The 19,401-nt window shown below is 46.6% G+C and overlaps 1 protein-coding gene and 1 long non-coding RNA gene across 4 annotated transcripts in view; both read left to right on the plus strand.

The window, feature by feature from the left end:
- The first annotated feature begins 1,996 nt into the window (after window positions 1-1,996).
- LOC112059453 (uncharacterized) lies at window positions 1,997-4,449 on the plus strand. Its single transcript, XR_006172333.2, has 3 exons — window positions 1,997-2,159; window positions 3,128-3,339; window positions 3,879-4,449. It is a non-coding gene; the product is annotated as an uncharacterized LOC112059453 (long non-coding RNA).
- Window positions 4,450-17,580: 13,131 nt separating this feature from the next.
- The window catches only part of SLC16A3 (solute carrier family 16 member 3), a 45,062-nt gene continuing 43,241 nt past the window's right edge, over window positions 17,581-19,401 (plus strand). The window contains exon 1 of one of the 3 annotated variants that reach the window (XM_065563837.1): window positions 17,581-17,709. The gene's annotated coding sequence lies outside the window, so the exon portion shown is untranslated. Of the gene's footprint in view, window positions 17,710-17,793; window positions 18,283-19,401 lie in introns of those variants that run through there. The other 2 variants (XM_024104728.3, XM_005283096.5) reach the window with 2 other exon arrangements.

Raw genomic sequence — 19,401 nt, forward strand, 5'->3', positions numbered from 1 at the left:
AGGGTCCTGTGGCACCTTTAAGACTAACAGAAGTATTGGGAGCATAAGCTTTCGTGGGTAAGAACTTCACTTCTTGCATCTGAAGAAGTGAGGTTCTTACCCACGAAAGCTTATGCTCCCAATACTTCTGTTAATCTTAAAGGTACCACAGGACCCTCTGTTGCTTTTTACAGATTCAGACTAACACAGCTACCCCCCTGATACTTGACACTATGGTTAAGAAAGCCTATCACCTTTATTTTGGCTGCAAAATTGGAGATCAGGACAAGAGGTGGGCCCCACACATATGCTGCAACACTTGTGCAAAAAATCTTCGCCAGTGGTTGAACAGGAAAAGGAAATCTATGCCTTTTGCAGTGCCAATGATTTGGAGAGAGCCAACAGATCATACCAGCAATTGTTACTTCTGCATGGTGCCTCCAGTTGGGAAAGGTGTGTCAAAGAAGAAAAAGTGGACTGTGCATTATCCAAACATTCCATCAGCTATACGCCCAGTACCCCACGGAGAAGGACTGCCGGTTCCTGATGCACCAGAATCATTCTCACTTGAGTCAGACGAGGAAGAGGAAGAGGATGAAACTTCTGGTCCTGAACCATCAATGTCACAGGACCCACATTTTCTCCCATCCTCCTCCTCTGAACCACACCTCATAACACAAGGTGAACTGAATGACCTTGTCAGGGATTTGGAACTACCCAAGAGTAACGCAGAGCTGTTGGGCTCCAGACTACAGCAGTGGAATCTCCTGGCAGGTGATGTTAGGGTTTCCATGTTCCGTGACCGTCAAAAGGATCTTGTCCCATTCTTCTTCATGGAAGGTGATCTTGTAGCCTGCAACAACATCGATGGTGTGATGGCAGCCCTCAACATAGTTCACGATCCAGATGAGTGGAGACTGTTAATTGATTCATCGAAGACGAGTCTTAAAGCTGTTTTATTGCATAATGGCAATGTTTTGCAATCAATTCCAGTTGATCATGCAGTCCATATGAAGGAAACCTATGACAACATGAGACAACTTTTGAGGTGCATAAACTATGACCAACATCAGTGGCAGCTTTGTGGAGATTTGAAGGTTGTTGCTCTCTTGCTTGGTCTGCAGACTGGATACACAAAGTACTGCTGTTTTCTCCCACTACATCAAGAAAGATTGGCCACTCCGACAGTCATTGGAGCCTGGGAGGAAAAGTGTTCAGCATCCACCACTTGTTGAATCAAGGAAGATTTTGTTACCACCCTTACACATCAAGCTGGGTCTGATGAAGAACTTTGTCAAGGCTATTGACAAAACACAAGCAGCTTTCAAGTACCTCCGTGGAAAATTTCCAAGGTTAAGTGAAGCTAAGATAAAGGAAGGTGTCTTTGTTGGTCCTCGGATTCGTGAACTTCTTCGAGAAGATGCATTTGACTATGCACTGCGTGGCAAGGAAAAGATGGCATGGAAAACCTTCCAGTTAGTGGCAATAAATTTTCTCGGAAACAACAAGGCAGACAACTACAGGTTGTTGGTGGAAAACCTCCTCAAGGCATACAAAAGCCTTGGTTGCAACATGTCACTAAAGATACATTTTTTGCACTCTCATCTAGATTTTTTTCCACCGAACAGCGGAGCAGAGCACGGCGAGCGATTTCACCAGGACATTGCAACAATGGAGAAACGCTATCAGGGCAAATGGAGCCCATCAATGCTTGAAGATTATTGCTGGGCAGTGACAAGAGATGCTCCATTTAATGAATACAAGAGACAAGCCAAGAAGCGCTGAGTAGACACTGAATAGGACTAAACTATGTACATAATAGTTTTTTGCCTTTTGTTTCATAATAAATTTTATTTATATAACCCTCTTGTTGATTTTTAAAGTGTTACATAAACAGGACAGGTGAAATATTATCATGTAAAGCAACCATAAACACATGAAAAGACAGGTTTACAATTTATGATTAAAACTCTACTATCTACACAATATACATAGACATAAAATGTAAAAACTTAAATATCTTAGAAACAGTAGCCAATCAGTTGTTTTAATTGTCATATTTGAATTCAGCACATCAAAATACATAATAAATAGCACATTTTATCTCTGAAGCAGACGACTTCTCAAAAATTGTAGACCAGTGTTATCGAAGGAGCGTGAGGCTGGGGAAGCCACCTCTGGTGAGTACACATTTTCAATCAAACTGTAGGAGTTACATGGTATTATTTTTAATGTTGAGTTTCAATAAAAACATTGGGATAGTGGTTATCAGCAGCCACTCCAGCTACACAGAGGGTGCTCTCTGAAAAAGACTGTTTATATGCCCAGGGATGGCCTGGAAATCCTCCATGAAGATCTCTAGGAAGCTTTTATGGAGGTACTCTGCAGAAGGTTTCTGGGAAGGGCTGCCTTATTTCATCCACCACGGTAGGACACTTTCCCATGCCACTCCAATATTAACTCTTCTGCCATCATTGCAGCACTCAGCATTGCAGGATAAGGACCAGGCCTGTACCCAGATGCTTGCAGCATCTGCTCCCTTATGTTTCCAACTCTGTTACCCTCGGAGAGTCATATCGCATATGGTCACGTAGGAGAAATGGGGGGAGTTTTAGATGCTAGCCCTTAAACCACAAGCAATTCAACAGGTAATCCACCCCATTTGGTGAATTTTGGGTCACACAATCACGCTTTCCCAAGCATGCCCTGGTTGTGGCTGGAAGGGATCACCCTGTATTGCAGCCAGCATTTTAAAAGGGTGGGGTGGGCGTCACTTCCTGTTCATCTCCCTTCTACCTCAACCTGGTATAACAATCAATCAAACTATTTGCTGGGTTTTACACTGGTGCCTGTCCTCAAGCACCATCCAGGTTGCTATGGGAAAGGGAGCTGTGCTGAGGTCAGAACCATTGATCCAAGGATGTCTTAACAAAAACTGCAGCACAAGACCTCTCGCCTATGTCTCGTGGCTTTACTCACCCTGGCTGAAGCAGCAAACAGACTCTTGCAGTAGCCAGCGGTTCTGCTTACGTTATGGCTTGCATGGAAGTGCATTGAGGGGTATTTCTTTTATAAAAAAGATTTAACCTTGCACCAGAAACAATGTATGCATTGTCAATGCTACCCTTGTGCTTTGTATTCTTTGCAGCTGAAACTTTATCCATAGGCGCATCTTCCACACCGGGACAGAGACTTTCCCAGATTAAAAGGCGGTGTGGCAGAGCTCCTACCTTGTCTCACTGGGTCCCACACTTCCAGGCTGATTATGCTAGACTCAGACACCTTCCACGTAGCCCTTTTTTCTCAAGGGGCAAGGGTCACAGCCTACTGAGCCATTTTCATCATAAGCCAGCAACAGAGGTAGGAAGAAGCAACTCTCCCTTGCACAGGCTCTGTTGCTTCACAGTCTCTGTGATTAATGGGGGAGAGTGGGGGGAACCCGGGCCCGCCCTCTACTCCAGGTTCCAGCTCAGGGACCCTAATAGCAGCAACCCTTGGTAGCTGACTTTGAAACAGAACGGGTACAATTCCCTGGGCCACTTCCCCGCAGCAGCCCCCCTACACTTCCTCACCATCTACTTCACCCTTACCTCAAGGCCTCCTCCCCTGTGCTGGATAGGGTTTGTACTGCCTAGTTTCTCCAGCAGTGTGACTTCCTCCTACCGCTCCTTACACACGCACCCACCTGGCTAACTGGGAGGCTTTTAACTAGTTTCAGACAGCCCTTGATTGGCTTCAGGTGTCCCAATCAACCTAGCTGTCTTCACTGCTTTCTGGAAGGATCTTAATTGGCCCCAGATGTCTTAATTGACCTGGAGCAACTGCCATTTGCTTACCCTGCTAACAGGGATCTGTTTAGCCTGGGGCTAATATATCTGTCTCCCACTACTTTCCTATAGGCATCTGGCCTTGCCCTGTCACAGCAGAAAAAGAAGACTCAGGAGGATATGTTCAATGAGCTAATGTGTGCCCCCAAGAATGACAAGATGGAGCTCAGCACATGGAGGATTGCACTGTTGGAGAGCCTGCATAATGACCGTGAGGACACGAGAGCATGCAGGGAACATAAGTCAGACAAGCAAGATGAGATGGTGTGGATTATGATGAAGCAAACAGACATATTGAGGCATCTGGTTGAGGTTCAAGAAAGGCATCTGGACTTTAGAGTCCCACTGCAGCCTATGCTGAACCTGCTGTCATCGTCGCCAAGTTCCACATCCTCCTCTCCCAGACTTCCTAGGATGGGGGGGGGGGGGGAGAGAGAGTCCGGTATCCCTTGCACTCAACTCCAGGGGAGGGTACAAGGACCAGAAGGCACCCATTCCCATTCCCTTTGATGTTATTGCAGTGCAATTGTAAGCAAGCTGTCCTTGTTCCCCTCTCCCCCAGTGTTATCAGCCCTTTAGCCCCAGGTTATCTTACTTTTCTTTGCTGTCTCTCAGTGTTTGTGAGCATAATAAAAATTGATGGATTGAGGAAAAAAGGCTCTTTATTCATTCAGCACATTGTGGATAGCAGGGGTGTAGTTTACAGGGGAGTACATGCAATGAAGGGGACAGTTTGGCAAGGAACACTACACAAGTGTTGCATTACTGTGGGTCATTGATTAAACTAGTTTTCAAAGCCTCACGGAGACACACCATGCCTCAATGTGCTCTTCTTATTGCCCTGGTGTCTGGCTGCTCAAAATTGGATGCCAGGCGATCTGCCTCAACCTCCCACCCCACCAGAAACTCTTCTCCCTTTGTTTCACAGATATTATGGAGCACACTGCATGCAGCAACAACAATGGGGATATTGCTTTAACTGAGGTCTAACCTAGTAAGCTAACTATGCCAGCCGGCTTTTAAACGTCCAAAGGCACATTCCACCACCATTCTGCACTTGCTCAGCCTATGGTTGAACTGCTCCTTACTGTTGTTCAGGATGCCTGTGTACCGCTTCATGAGCCATGGGAGAAAGAGGTAGGCTAGGTCTCCCAGGATCACGATTGGCATTTCAACATCATCAGTGGTTATTCTGTAGTCTGGAAACAAAGTTCCTGCTTGCAGCTTTCTGAACAGACCAGAGTTCTTAAAGATGTGCGCATCATGCACCTTTCCCGACAATCCCACGTTGATGTCAGTGAAAAGGCCCCTGTGATCCACCAGCGCTTGCAACACCAATGAGAAATACCCCTTTCAGTTTATGTACTCTTTGGCAAGATGGTCTGGTGCCAAGATAGGGATATGCGTTCTGTGTATCGCCCCCCACAGTTAGGGAACCCCATCGTGGCAAAACCATCCACTATGTTCTGCACGTTTCCCAGAATCATTACCTTTCTTAGCAGAAGTCTATTGATTGCCCTGGCAACTTGGATCACAGCATACCCCAAGGTAGATTTACACACTCCGAATTGATTCTCCACTGACCGGTAGCAGTCTGGCATTGCAAGATTCCACAGAGCTATCACCACTCGCTTCTTAACTGTCAGAGCAGCTCTCATTTTACTATTGCTGCATTTCAGGGCTGGGGACAGCTCTTCACACAGTTCCATGAAAGTGGCCTTATACATTCAAAAGTTCTGCAGCCACTTCTTGTCATCCTATAGCTGCATAACTATGCAATCCCACCAGTCAGTGCTTGTTTCCTGGGCTCAGAAGCAGCACTCTACCATGTCAAGGTGGTGTGTGAGCAGGACTGTCGCCAGGATCTGCAAATTGCTCCACTCCATGGCCTCCAGCAGGGCTGCTTATGTGGCATCACATTGTTCCGCCTGGCATCTCCTTCTTTGGCTGAGCAAATACCGCAGCATCAGGTGTGAGGTGTTTGTAATGATCACAACAACAGTGTACAGCTGAGCGGGGTCCATGCTTGCCGTGCTATAGTGTCTGCGCGGGTAACCCACCCTTAGGAAAAAAGGCGCAAAAAAGGCTTGGTTTGTTTGCCGTTGATTTCAGGGAGGAAGGGAGGAAAGTGCATCATGGGAGGCTAATGCCATGTTCCCATAGCCACCCACGCAAATGTTTTGATCCCAAGCAAGCCCAGCCCATCATTCCACTTGGCTCTATGCACTGTGGGATAGCTACCCACAGTGCAGCACTCCGTGAGTTGATGCAAGCCCTGGTAATGAGGAGGCCCTCCGCCAATACAATGAGTGTAGTGAGGACATGCAGAATTGACTTGCTTAAATCAGAGGCTCAATGTCGACTTAAATAAAATCAACCTAATTTTGTAATGTAGACATACCCATAGTGGAGGAATACAGGTACAGTTGCCCTGAACGGCATGGTTCAGTTTTAATCAAACAAGCAATGAATCAGCAATCCTCTCTTGCAACAATTTAGAAAGTACTGCATCACTGGTGACATCACTACATGCAGCTACACAGCGATATCTAGGGAGAAACCTGAGAATTTCCTGATTTTGTAAGTATATGAAATCTCTTTTCCTTTTAGTAGTTGTCACAGTTCAGGGCAACTGTGCCTATATTTCTCCACTGTGGTCCAGCAAGCACACCCATGCTTAGATTTCTAGCCCCCTGGCCATCACCTCTTTCAGGTGGAGACTGATGTCTCTGTCCCGCTCCTGATCAGGGTTTTTCTAGGCTGCACAGTTCCCTGCCTACACTGAATTTCCCAGCAAGACAGATTGTCTCAGGAGGCCTGCTTTGCCTTTCTCAGAGGCTATAAACAGCATAATTTCTCCCAGTTACGTTACCAGACAGTTCTTTCTAAGCAAGAACATTTATTCTTAAGGTGAAAGCATTACCCAGACAATATTACAAACAATAAGGCAACATACACACATGCTAATCATGTGATCACCCGAACTCCAACAAGAGATCAAGCAGATAAACAGTCCTTCAAACCCCACCAAGGAGTTTTTCTGCTGGTAGAAGTTTGTAACAAGCACACCCATGAATCTGTGAATCACTTCTTTATACAATTTGGGGCTTTGATCTATAATATGTAACAGGTGATCAGCAGACAAAATGTCCTCTCCTCCAGCTAAAGGTTCAAAAGGCTGAGTTCTTGCATAACCAAAGGAATTATATTTGTATACACTTCCCCCTAGAGATTTCCTGGGAAACCCACTTAACTTTTAAGTGTGTTTCAAGCTATCCTTTGAAGCACATAACCCTTCAAGGTTTATGTTAGTCAGGTCTCCTCCATAGACACATTATATACAATCCCAGCAAACTACATAAACATTTGTATTTTTTATACAATGAACTCCTAAAATACTTAAACATAATTCAATAAGGTTTATACAGGATATTGCAGGAAGTTGCCATATCTGTCACAGTAGTAACAAACAGGAGTTAAGAGACAGACAGATTCTCTGTTCTAATTGAGCTATGCTTAATGCAACAAGAGAGTGTGTGGGGTAAAAGTGACTTAAAGCCATCTTTCTGGCTCCTGTATTTTGGTCCTAACCCCTGATGTAAGTTAGAATAAAAGATAACAAAACCTACAAATAGTTTCACAATGGAGAGGGAGTTGCCTACTGTTTGTAAACACTCCATTTTAAATAATTAAGTGCAAAACCATGAATTTAATGCAACACTGAAATGTAATTGAAATGCAGTTAGTGTTCTCACAGCTATAGTTTTGCCACTATATGCATAATAATATGGTCTTTCATTACCTGACCACAGAACCCTGAGGAATATAATTCATATTACGTGGTAAATAATGCTATATAGTATACCAGAAGGAAAGTTAGGGCCAAAGTTTTCAAACCTGAGTGATTAAAGTTAAACTTCTAAATAAAAATGGCCTGATTTTCAGAAGTGCTGAATACTTGCAGCTTGCACTGAACTCAGCTGGAGATGCAGATGCTCAGCACTTCTGAAAAGCGCTATTATTTAGTAATCTGAATATGGATTTTGGAGCTAATATTAGGCATCCAGAATTAAAGAGTTTGGGACAATTTTTGTCTCAAATTTAATTGTATAGTATTGATGTTTGTTTGTTAAAGTTTTGTAAACATTAAATGTATCTACATATATGCTTTTGTATCTGTCTATGTACGTTGTGTGATCACATAAAAAAGGTCCTATTGTCAATGGTTGTGTATGAAACAAAGTTAAGATTGTTTTTGGAACCTCAATTCTGAATTTGTTAGTTTTTGTGCAGTAGAGCTTTTACAAAGACTCTTTGGACTATATGCCACATTCGATCTAAATTATGCAGCAAGGGCCTTATAAAGGGGTCATTCACTTTGTAACTAGGCATGGTGTAGTGGCTGTCTCCCCATGTGGCACCCCTTGCCAAGAGTCACGCTATTGCTGCAGTGGTATCTCTTCCCATGACTTGGCCCCTCTGGCTGGGTTCCACTTTAGTCCACCCCTTCCAGGGTAGTAGAATCCAGCCAAACTATAATAATCTAATGACTTTACAGCAGTTTTTCCATCTGTCTTTGGGCTCCATGGGCCTTATCCCCCTTGCCTGAGAGGGTTTCACCCCATCTTCCTCAATGGCTAGTAGGGGAACCCAGGCCCACCCTCTACATAGGGTTCCAGCCCAGGGATCCTGAAGCTGGCAACTAAGGTCTACTCCCTCAGATTTCTTACTATCACCCTAAACCACATCTTACTTCTATTACCCTAGAAGGTGAATACAGATAGTGGCATGATTCCAAGGGCTATTTAGGTACCTGAAACTATTTTTTTGCAGAGAATAATTTAGAAATTAGCTTCTAATCTGCCAGAGGGTGCTTTAGCATTGCCAATGTAGACTAGCCCTCAGAATGTGCTGCAGTTAAGTATTCTACCTGGGGCTAGCACACTTGCCACCAATAGATATCCTGTAGGAAACCAGGATGGTAGCAGGCAGGCAGGTAGCTCCCAATAGCACCCTTGGCTACAGACTCTCTTCCTACAACATTTTTCTGCTACAAACTTCCAGGCTTTATGATCACCACCTAACCTCTCCTCAGCTGGGCTTCATCAATTAAGCCAGGCTCCTTGGCTTTCTCTGACAGGTGCTGCCAAATATGTTAATTGGCCTCTCATGTCTACCTTAACCTCTTCAGGGTCTGTGTAGGATACACACCCCATCACAGACCCCCAGTGCATGTGTGAGAGCATTACTGAATAGCTGCAGCAAAGTTCACTGAGTGAAATCACTTAATAGTGTAAAATGTTATTGTTATAATTCTAAAAATGCACAACAAAGTAAAAATATCTATAGTGCATATTGCCTGCATATTTATACCTGCCTCTGGAAATTTCCATTACATGCATCTGATGAAGTGGGTATTCACCCACAAAAGCTTATGCTCCAATACATCTGTTAGTCTTAAAGGTGCCACAGGACTCTCTGTTACCTTTTACAGATCCAGACTAACATGGCTATCCCTCTGATATAGTGCATATGTATTTCATTCAAGTGTAAAAAAGGCATATTTGCCTCACAAGTTAAAAGGAAAATATTTTTTAAAGCTCAAATAATTAAGAGTCCATGAGAAGCTCTAAGCAGTTGAGAAGCACCATCTGAAAGTCACCTATAAACTGGGGGATGTGGGTGATGGATGCAGGAGAAATTTGCAGTTGGAAGTATCTACCACCCAGGACTCCTAAAGGCTTGTTTATATGGAAGTTCTCTCCCCCCCCCCCCATTAACTTTTGTTTCTTTGGATTAAAATGCCTTGTGTCCACAAAATACAAATCTCCCCCCCCCCAACTTTTCTGGCATTTTTTTGCAAATTAAATAATATACTTTGAAAGTTAATTAAGGCCATCTGGGGATGAGTTAGTGCACAGAAAGTTTATCCACAAGTAGCTGCCTGATGTCATCCTTCTCCTCTTCCGCTACCCAGATTGGTGCTGCTGACTTGCAAAGCCGAAGCCACTCAGCTGTGCAACTACAAATACAAGTGCAGTAGTTTCTATATGTTAATGATGTCAGGATCACAACAGTGTTGCCTCCATGCAGCTGACATCAGTTTTTAAATGGTGCTTAACCACAAAAGACGGATAAATCATGGGATTCCAAGAAAGGAATAATGGTATTTTGCTAGTTTGACTCTAAATTCTAGAATTCCAATGGCTATCCCACAACGTGACACAGGAAAATTCCTAGAATGCATAGGAAGGGCCAAGCAGTGGGACAATGCACCATAGGACACCTGCCAAGAATGCTGTACACTTATTTTGGAAAAAAAATCAGTGCTTTGTAGACTTACTGATTCAGAGGGAAGTAGATTAAATCCAGCCATGTGGATGTACTTATTCTGGATTAACAAAAACAATGAGGAGTCCTTGTAGCACCTTAGAGACTAACAAATTTATTTGGGCATAAACTTTCATGGGCTAAAACCCACTTCATCCGATGCATGGAGTGGAAAATACAGAGGCAGGTATAAATACACAGCACATGAAAAGATGGGAGTTACCATACCAAGTTGGGGGGGGGGGGGGTCAGTGCTAACGAGTTAATTCAATTAACTGGGCTATTCTCAACAGTTGACAAGAAGGGAGGAAAATCACTTTTGTAGTGCTAATGAGTTCAGTGTAATCAAGATGGCCCATTTCAAACAGTTGACAAGAAGATGTGAGTATCAGCAGGGGAAATTAGTTTTTGTGGTGACCCATCTATTCCCAGTCTTTATTCAGGCCTAATTTGATGGTGTCCAGTTTGCAAATTAATTCCAGTTCTGCAGTTTCTCGTTGGAGTCTGTTTTTGAAGTTTTTTTGTTGAAGAATTGCCACTTTTAAGTCTATTATTTAATGTTCAGGGAGTGTTTTTGCTGACACAGACTAACATGGCTACCACTCAAACTTATTTTGGTTAGTTATTCCACAAAGTTTATAAACAAGAACACATTCTGCCAAAAACACCCCATGCAGACAAGCCCTAATATACTCAAAAGGAGAGGTCTACTTCTGCCAGGCTTAGAAGATGCTCAGTAAGCAAAGATTTCTGTCATATGGGATTTCCAGAGTCTGCAGGACTGAAGGTCTGTCTCAATTGCAGCCACCTCCTCCTATAAGCCTCTTCCTCTTTCTGACCCCCAAGACTTTTCTCTGAAAATCCAGGTGAGCAGATCATTCTCATGCTTGTAGCTATCCTTTCTGTCCTGAATTGCAAATAATCACCCTTTCCCTACCTCCCACTCTGTCTTTTTTAAGGGAAGCAACATAGGATTAAGCACAGGAAAGAGGCTTCTATAAACACAATGCTCCAGTGTTCTGCTGGCTACACTGTCTCCTTATTGAATAATTAATCAAATTCAAAAATTCTAAAGTAAGTCTGTGATGGGTTCCCCCCGGGGTGCCACTTGGAACTGGGGTGCTACTGAGCCCCCTGATCCACCAGCCTGGGCTCCCTCTCACACTGCACTGCTGTGACAAGCTGCAAAGCCCTCCAGCTGCACTTTCACCAGCATTCATACAGGTAGGGACACACCCAGCTGCAATTACATACAGGCTCTCTGACAAGCCCCTGCATAGGAAGGCTACAGCCAAGGCAACTCCCAGCTGCCCAGGCACACAACCCCTCTGGAGTATAAACCCAAAATTATATCATCTTGCCCTGCACTGGGAACTGTACAGCATAAGCTTATAAAGTTCACCCCCTCCCTCAATGTGGATAGGAATATGCAACATCTTTCTCCCCCTGAATTATGATTCCCATACACTTCACTCCAACTCACTGGTTTAGATAGAGCGAAAACAAGTTTATTAATGACAAAAGATAGATTTTAAGTGATAGCAAATAGATCAAAGCAGATTACCTAGAAAATAAAAAACACAAACTAAACTTAATATATTAAATAGATTGGCTATGAATTAGCAGATTCTCTCCCTAAGCGATGATACAAGCAGGCTGAAGATTCTTAAGGCACAAGCTGTACTTGCTTTACAGCTTGGAATCCCCAGGTGTTTCATTCACAGGCTAGAGATCCCTTTAGCATTGGTCCAGCACTTCCCCCAGTTCAGTCTTTGTTCCTCAGGTGTTTCCAGGAGTCTTCTTGTGTGGGGAGTGAAGAACCACAGATGATATCACTCCCTCCCTTATATAGCTTTTGCATATGGTGGGCATTCATTCCAAAGCTTGGTTCCCAGACCAGTCTGGAAAAATACTGACCTCCCAAAATGGAGTCTAGAGACATGTGGTCTGATCACATGTCCTTGCAGAGTCACAGCAGCCATTACTTACAGGCTTCAGAGTAGCAGCTGTTTGTAGTATTCTCAGGAAGGCTCACCCGCATCTCCAAAGGCCTATTGTTTTTTCCTAATGGCCCATTTCCCTGAATAGGCCTTTCCCCACCCACTATCTACACTGAAAGCATCTAGTCTACTGGGTGTTATCCACGTGTAACTACATTTTAAATACAGATATTTAGGCCTTGGCTACACTTGCAAGTTGGAGCGTATTAAATCAGCCCCGGGCGCCCTAACTCCTGAGATGTCCACACTTGCAAGGCACGTAGAGTGCCAGGACTCTGCAGCTGGAGCGCCTCTGGTAATCCACCTCCATGAGAAGCATAGCTTGCTGCACCCCGGCTGGAGTGCCGCGGTGCCAGTGTGTACACCCTGGCTATTAATGTGCTCTGGTCGGACTCCATGAAGTGTCCCACAAAGCCTGTTCTAGCCACTCTGGTCATCACTTTGAACTTTACTGCCCTGCCCTCAGGTGACCAACTGTCATACCCACCCTTTAAATTCTCTGGGAATTTTGAAATTCCCCTTCCTATTTGCTCAGCAAGGCATGGAGTTCTCTCAGCGCAACTTTCCAGGTGACCATGCCTCCATGCGCCAGGCAATCCCCAGAATGGAGCAATGGCGAGGTGCTGGACCTCATCAATGTTTGGGGGGAGGAAGCTGTCCAGTCCCAGCTGCGCTCCAGCTGTAGGAATTATGATACCTATGGGCAGATATCAAGAGCTATGATAGAAAGGGGCCATGACCAGGACCCAGTGTGTGCAGGGTTAAAGTGAAGGAGCTACGGAATGCCTACCACAAAGTGCGGGAGGCAAACCGCCACTCCAGTGCTGCGCCCACGACCTGCTGTTTCTACAAAGAGCTGGATGAGATACTTGGGCATGACCTCACCTCCACTCTGAAGAGCACCATGGACACTTCAGAGGCCGTGGCGACCCAGAGTGCAACAAGGCAGGAGGAGGAAAGCGGGAGTGAGGGTGCTGAGAAGGAGGGGGGCCTAGAGCCAGAGGACGACACGGCATCCATAGATGCATGCAGCCAGGAGCTGTTTTCAAGCCAGGAGGAAGGTAGCCAGTTACAGCAGATGGTGCTGGGGGAAGAACAAACAGCAGAGGAGGTGCCCGGTAAGTGGCTTTTATTTTGGGAAGGGAGTTGTTCGGTGTGGACTATTGGGGCAAGGAGGGTTGCAGAAAGAAGGGTCAGGGCTGCGTGCATGCCTAGATGCGGAATAGAGCATTGATGTGCTCTTTCACATTGTGGTAATCGGCCTCAGTGATCTCATCGAAGGTCTCATGCAGAAGCTGGGCAATCTGCTTGCGCGGGTTCCTTGGCAGAGCTACTGTGCTCCTTGTCCCAGTAAGGCTAACATGTCCGCGCCACTGTTCCATGAGGGGTGGGGGGACTATTGCTGCACACAGGCAATCCACATAAGGGCCAGGGCGGAAGCCGCATTGTAGTAGAAGACCCTCCCTTGCTTCCCAGGACCCTCAGCAGCGAGATATCTTCCAGGATGAACTCATCCTGTGGAAAATGTGGGGACAGTGTTCAATATAGGGGCCCCCTGCAGCTGTTGGGTCTCCCCAAGGCACAGGACCCCAGAGGACAGTTCAGCCCTGGAACAATCAGTCACCCTTGCCCCTGTGATTACTCACCATTTCAGTGCTCTTGTGGGTTATGTGCGCTCACTTTGGGACGGGCACTTTCTGCTATTGTGGCTGAATCATTGCTCTGTCTAGTGTGAACAATGCTGCCTCTGTTAAATGTTGCATTTTGACTTTACAGAACCTTGAGATCCCAGACGTCCTTGTTATCAACGGCCGAAAGGCTGCAAAGAATCAGGAAGCAGCCGTGAAGAAGCAAGGGAGGACCTTCTGCATGAAGTCATGCAGCAGTCCCTTACTGAGAATCAAAAAGTACAGGAGAGGTGGGATACCGAAAGGAGGCTCCGCCAGGAGAATGCGGATCACCGGCAACAAACCACGGAGCGGCTCCTAAGCATTATGGAGTGCCAAGCAGACTCAATGCAGACACTCATAGTACTGCAGACGGAGCAGATCTGCGCCCGCCCCCTCCGCAGACCTAGTCCCAAAACTCTTTCCCTTGTACCCCCATGTCACCGCCAACCCACTTTCCCCAACATCCGGTTTCCTGTCGCCATCAGCTGCCTCCAACACCTGTAGCTTCACCACCCAGCCCTGCAAACTATGACCCTTACCCACTGCACTAAATCCCCTTCACCATGCATTTTAGCCAGCCTGAAGTGCAGCACTCATAGCACAGCGCTCCAGACAGGAAGGCTGAATATGATAACAGGACATATGCAAATCTGTGATTGTCCTGTTCCCCACCCCGTCCCCTTCCCTCCTCCCACACAGCACAGATGTGTCATGCCATGTGTGTTTCCCCAGAAGTTGTGTTTCTTTTCAATAAATGAATTTTTTGGCTTTGCAAACATTCTTTATTGCATTAAGTAAAAGATAGCAAAGCCCAGGAAAGCAACAGGCACTGCAAGTCAGTCCATCATACATAGCAAACACAGATGTCTACTAGCATTGGAACCACTGCACTTCACTCCTGTGCAGGGCACCAAACATTGCTGGTGGCTTTCAGCATCAAATTGCTCCCTCAAGGCATCCCTAAGCCTTACAGCCCCACGCTGGGCCCCTCTAATAGCCCTGGTCTCTGGCTATTCAAATTCAGCCTCCAGGTGTTGAATCTCCATGGTCCATGCCTGAGTGAAGCTTTCATCCTTCCCTTCACAAATGTTATGGAGGGTACAGTACGCAGCGATAACCGTGGGGATGTTAAAAAAAAAAAGTCCAGCTTCCCATACAGACAGCACCAGCAGCCATTTAAATGGCCAAAAGCACACTTAACAGTCATCTGCACTGACTCAGCCTGTTGTTGATCCACTCCTTACTGCTGTCAAGGCTCCCTGTGTATGGTTTCATAAGCCATGGCATTAAAGGGTAGGCCAGGTCTCCAAGGATCACAGTGGACATTTTGACTTCCCCTAAGGTCATCTTCTGGTCCGGGAAGAAAGTCCCAGCTTGCAGCTTCCTGAACGGGCCTGTGTTCCAAAAGATGTGTGTGTCATGCACCTTTCCAGACCAGCCTGTGTTAATGTCCATGATATGCCCACGGTGATCCACAAGCGCCTGGAGAACCATCGAGAAATACCCCTTCCGATTTATGTACTTGGAGGCTAGGTGGTCTGGTGCCAGAATTGGAATATGCGTGCCATCTATCACCCCTCCGCAGTTAGGGAAACCCATTTGTGCAAAGCCAGCCACAATGTCATGCACGCTGCCCAGAGTCATGGTTCTTCTGAGCAGGATGCGATTAATGACCCTGCACACTTGCATCAACACGATTCCAACAGTCGACTTTCCCATTCTGAATTGGTTAGCGACCAATCAGTAGCTGTCTGGAGTAGCCAGCTTCCGAATTGCAATAACCATGCGTTTCTCCACTGGCAGGGCAGCTCTCAATCTCGGGTCCTTGCGCCGCAGGGTGGGGGTGAGCTCAGCACACAGTCCCATGAAAGTGGATTTCTTCATCCGAAAGTTCTGCAACCACTGCTCGTCATCCCAGACTTGCATGATGATGTGATCCCACCACTCAGTGCTTGTTTCCCGAGCCCAAAAGCGGCGTTCCACTGTGGTGAGCATGTCCGTGAATGTCACAAGCAATCTCGTGTCATATGCGTTATGCGTGTCGACATCATTATCGGACTCCTCATTGTCACTTTGTAGCTTAAGAAGTAACTTGACTGCAATTTGTGACGTGCTGGCGAGACCCATCAGCATGTTCCTCACAAGTTGGGGATCCATTCCTGCAGACCGAAAGGGAAGACAGAGCGTGCAGTACAAAAACCGTTGAAAGATGACGCCAAATATGGACAGAAGCACAGGGATTGCTGGGATGCGAAGCGATGCATCACAGGGCATTGGGACAGGACCCAGGATGCCCCGCGTCCCCTCCCCCTTCCCACAAGCCACAGTGCCAGAATGGGAAGAGGTGCTTTGTGGGATAACTGCCCATAATGCTCTGCTCCCAATGCTGGTGCAAGTGCTGCCAAGTGTGGCTTCGCCACTGCACTTTCAGCTGACAGTATGAACACACAGCAGCGCTTTCTCTGTTGCGGTCTCCAAGGGCTGGTTTAACTCCCGGCACTCTACAACTGCAAGTGTAGCCATGCCCATAGTCAATATTCATGACTTCAGATACAAACATGATAGATGCATACAAATACAGACGCTCCCCAACTTACACAAGCGTTCCATTCTGGAACGCCTTGCGTAACTCGAATTTTGTGTAAGTCGGAAACGTATACCTGACCATTATGCAACAGAAAAAAAAAAATAGTTCTAGCTTACAGAACTTTTTCTGTAAATACGGATTTGCGTAAGTCGGATTTGCGTAACCCGGGGGGCATCTGTAGGATAATCATATTCAGCGAATCATAACTTTTCCAATTACACCTCACATGACTTATCTTGCATAAAATACATCATAATTATGTCACAATCATATCATATTAATATCACTATAAGGAATAGGGGGTGCAGTCCTCCAGTTATCAGCAATTCAAAACTACCCCCTGGGGAGGGGCACATATATTATTTCAAACTTGATTATGCAGGGAACAGCAGACAAATAAAGGATTTTTAGTTTGAAACAGGGTCAGGGCCTTTTTATTTTTTGTGATTCAGCAAAAGGACAGGACTTGTGGTCCATGCAGGGCCCAAGTCCTTAGGGAAGGGTTGGAAGGACTGGGCCTACTGAGGCCCTGTGAGACTATGGGCTTGTTCTCAGCTGAATCAGTGATGAACTTAAAACCACAAAGAACCCCTTGGGTAGAATTTTGAAGGATTTCTCCTGCCAGAGCCCATGTTAGGCTTGGGGTGATCTCTGGTAAGCATATTATCATGCATGTACATTCTTTTATTTTTAATATGTTTTCTCTGTTGTTATTTTACTTTAAGAATAAAATAGCCTTGCATAGGAAAGGGTCAGTGAACAGATTTTCCAGGGAGAAAGGTGAAATCTGAGCAATTCCAGAGAAGTCTGCAGCTTGGGTGGGGAGAGGGGTCAGAGATAAAAGATACAACCCCATTAAATTTCACATTGCCTGTGTCCTAAAAATAATTAATAAAAAAACAAAAATACTTTAATTGGTCAGATTAGAGCTAGAATCTTGAATTTTTATACAGCCGACCATGCAACTGCTCATGAGATCTGCCTTTTGTTCAACATATTGATCTCCCAGCCCTTAAAATACTTGTTTTATTTCTGATATCCAGCACACCCACCATCCTGCATTAACCTTGGTAACAGGGCTCCTGAAATGCAAAGCTCACCACTCAAAATTAACAGCTAAACCAGGGAGAATTAACTGGATCAGAATCACCTGTTTTGGGTGTATAATGATCCCCACACTGATTAATGCAGCCAGTTTGGGTGTGACAGAGCCTGAATAGGTTTGATATAATGAGACACTGAAATAATAACACCAGGCATCTAAGGTGCCTTTAATGCAGGGAGCTGCTGCCTAGCTCCTTAATCTTCATGTTAGGGTAAGTGATATGCTCAGGCTCACAGCAAATAGGTGAGTGTCAGAGCCAGTCTGCGAACTCAGGAGTCCTGTATCCCAGCTACCCAAAGCGGCGTGACCCTGGAGCTTGGAAACTGTTAGGATGAGGGGGGAGCCAGTGCCCTGAAACCCGGGGAGTTTAGGACTTTGACTTCTACATGGGACTTCAGGGAATTAGGTCCTAAGGCTCTGGACCTGCTTGTACCCAGACCTTTGGCCGTGAGCCTATTGCCCGGATGGTTCTGGTTAGGTAGCCCGGGAGGGGGTGGCTCCGAATCTGTAGCCCTGGATGTTATGATGATCGTTATGACCAATCTGGCTGTGGCCCGGGTGGGCCCAGGTCGGGGGCTGGCTTGGCTCTGAATTAACCGGGCGATAGGAGGCGTTAGGACCCGTCAGGAGTCCGGACCCGGCTGCTCTGACGTTCGTCGGAAACTAGCGGCTGCCGCCCGCTACTGCTGAGTAACAGGCGATAAATCGCCCGGAAGCCGAGACGAAAGCAGCGGGTTGGGTCGGTCTCGGAACCGGGATTGAGACCGGCGCAGGCTCGTCCCAGGTACGTGAATCCCAGGGAGCCGGGGCGCAGCCGTTCGGGATGCTGAGATGCTGACTGTCCGCTCCGGTGCGCAGGCGGCAGCTGCTTCCCCGAGCCCCGCAGCGGGTCGGAGCCTCCCCAGGAGGGATCCTGGCGCTGCAGATTAAATCAGCTGCTCCAGAACCGGGACAGAGATCCGGCCCGACGCGGGCCAGAACCCAGGAGTTGGGGTTTCCAGATTAGCCTGGGCTAGGTCATGAGGCCGGTGCGGTCCGGGCTTGGAGCGCACCGCGCATCCTCTTTCCCTCGGCCGGCGCTCCAGGACACCGGGGTGCGGGGGTGCTTGAGCCGAGCCTGGTCATTGGCAAGACTCGACCAGCCTGTCAGAAAAAGCCTCATCCGAGCTGAACCGGGGGAGGCTGGCACCTTTGTGCAGCAGGAGGGGCGGGGAACGGTCGCCACTCGCCAGCGGGAGGTGCATCCCCTCTATTGTTCTTTGTCCAGATTCTCTGCTTCGGGTGCTTTGTAGCGCCGCTCCGCGGAGACAGTCTGGGCCCCCTGGGGAGCTCAGAGACCCAGGGTGGGAGCTGCGTGTTCGCGTGCGGTGAGTGATGGGAACAGACTGTCTCCGCTGGCATGGCGCAGGCACAAAATGTTCCGGTGCCCAACCTGCGCGTCAGGTGTCCAATGGCCCCGCGCTCTGCGGCTCCCTTCTCTGGAGCTGGGATCCCCCTCCCCCTCCTCCGGACCCTAGCTCCAGTGGCGGCTGATCTGGTTCTGCCGGCTCTTGGGAAGGATGTGTTTTCATATGAGCCTGCATCGGGCTGAGTTACAGACAATTAATATGCAAAATTAGCCTCGGAAGTTGATTTGTTCCGTTTTGGGTTGGACAAGGTAATAAAGAGGCTTTTCTATCTAGTGTCTTGTCTTAACTCTTTACATTATTCTTGAGAGTAGAACAATCCGGAGGATTTCTCCGTGGTTATAACGTAAGCACTGCACCATGAAGCTGGTAAGACTGCGGTCTTGGGAGCGTTTATTCCCAGTGTTCTCATTTGAGGCTAGGCTAGGGTGTCCCTCACCAGCAAGTACTGAAGAGGTGTATATATAATGTGATACTCAAATGCCTTTGCCATCGAT

This window comes from Chrysemys picta, chromosome 12 (genome assembly GCF_011386835.1).
Source record: "Chrysemys picta bellii isolate R12L10 chromosome 12, ASM1138683v2, whole genome shotgun sequence".
Lineage (NCBI taxonomy): Eukaryota > Metazoa > Chordata > Testudines > Emydidae > Chrysemys > Chrysemys picta.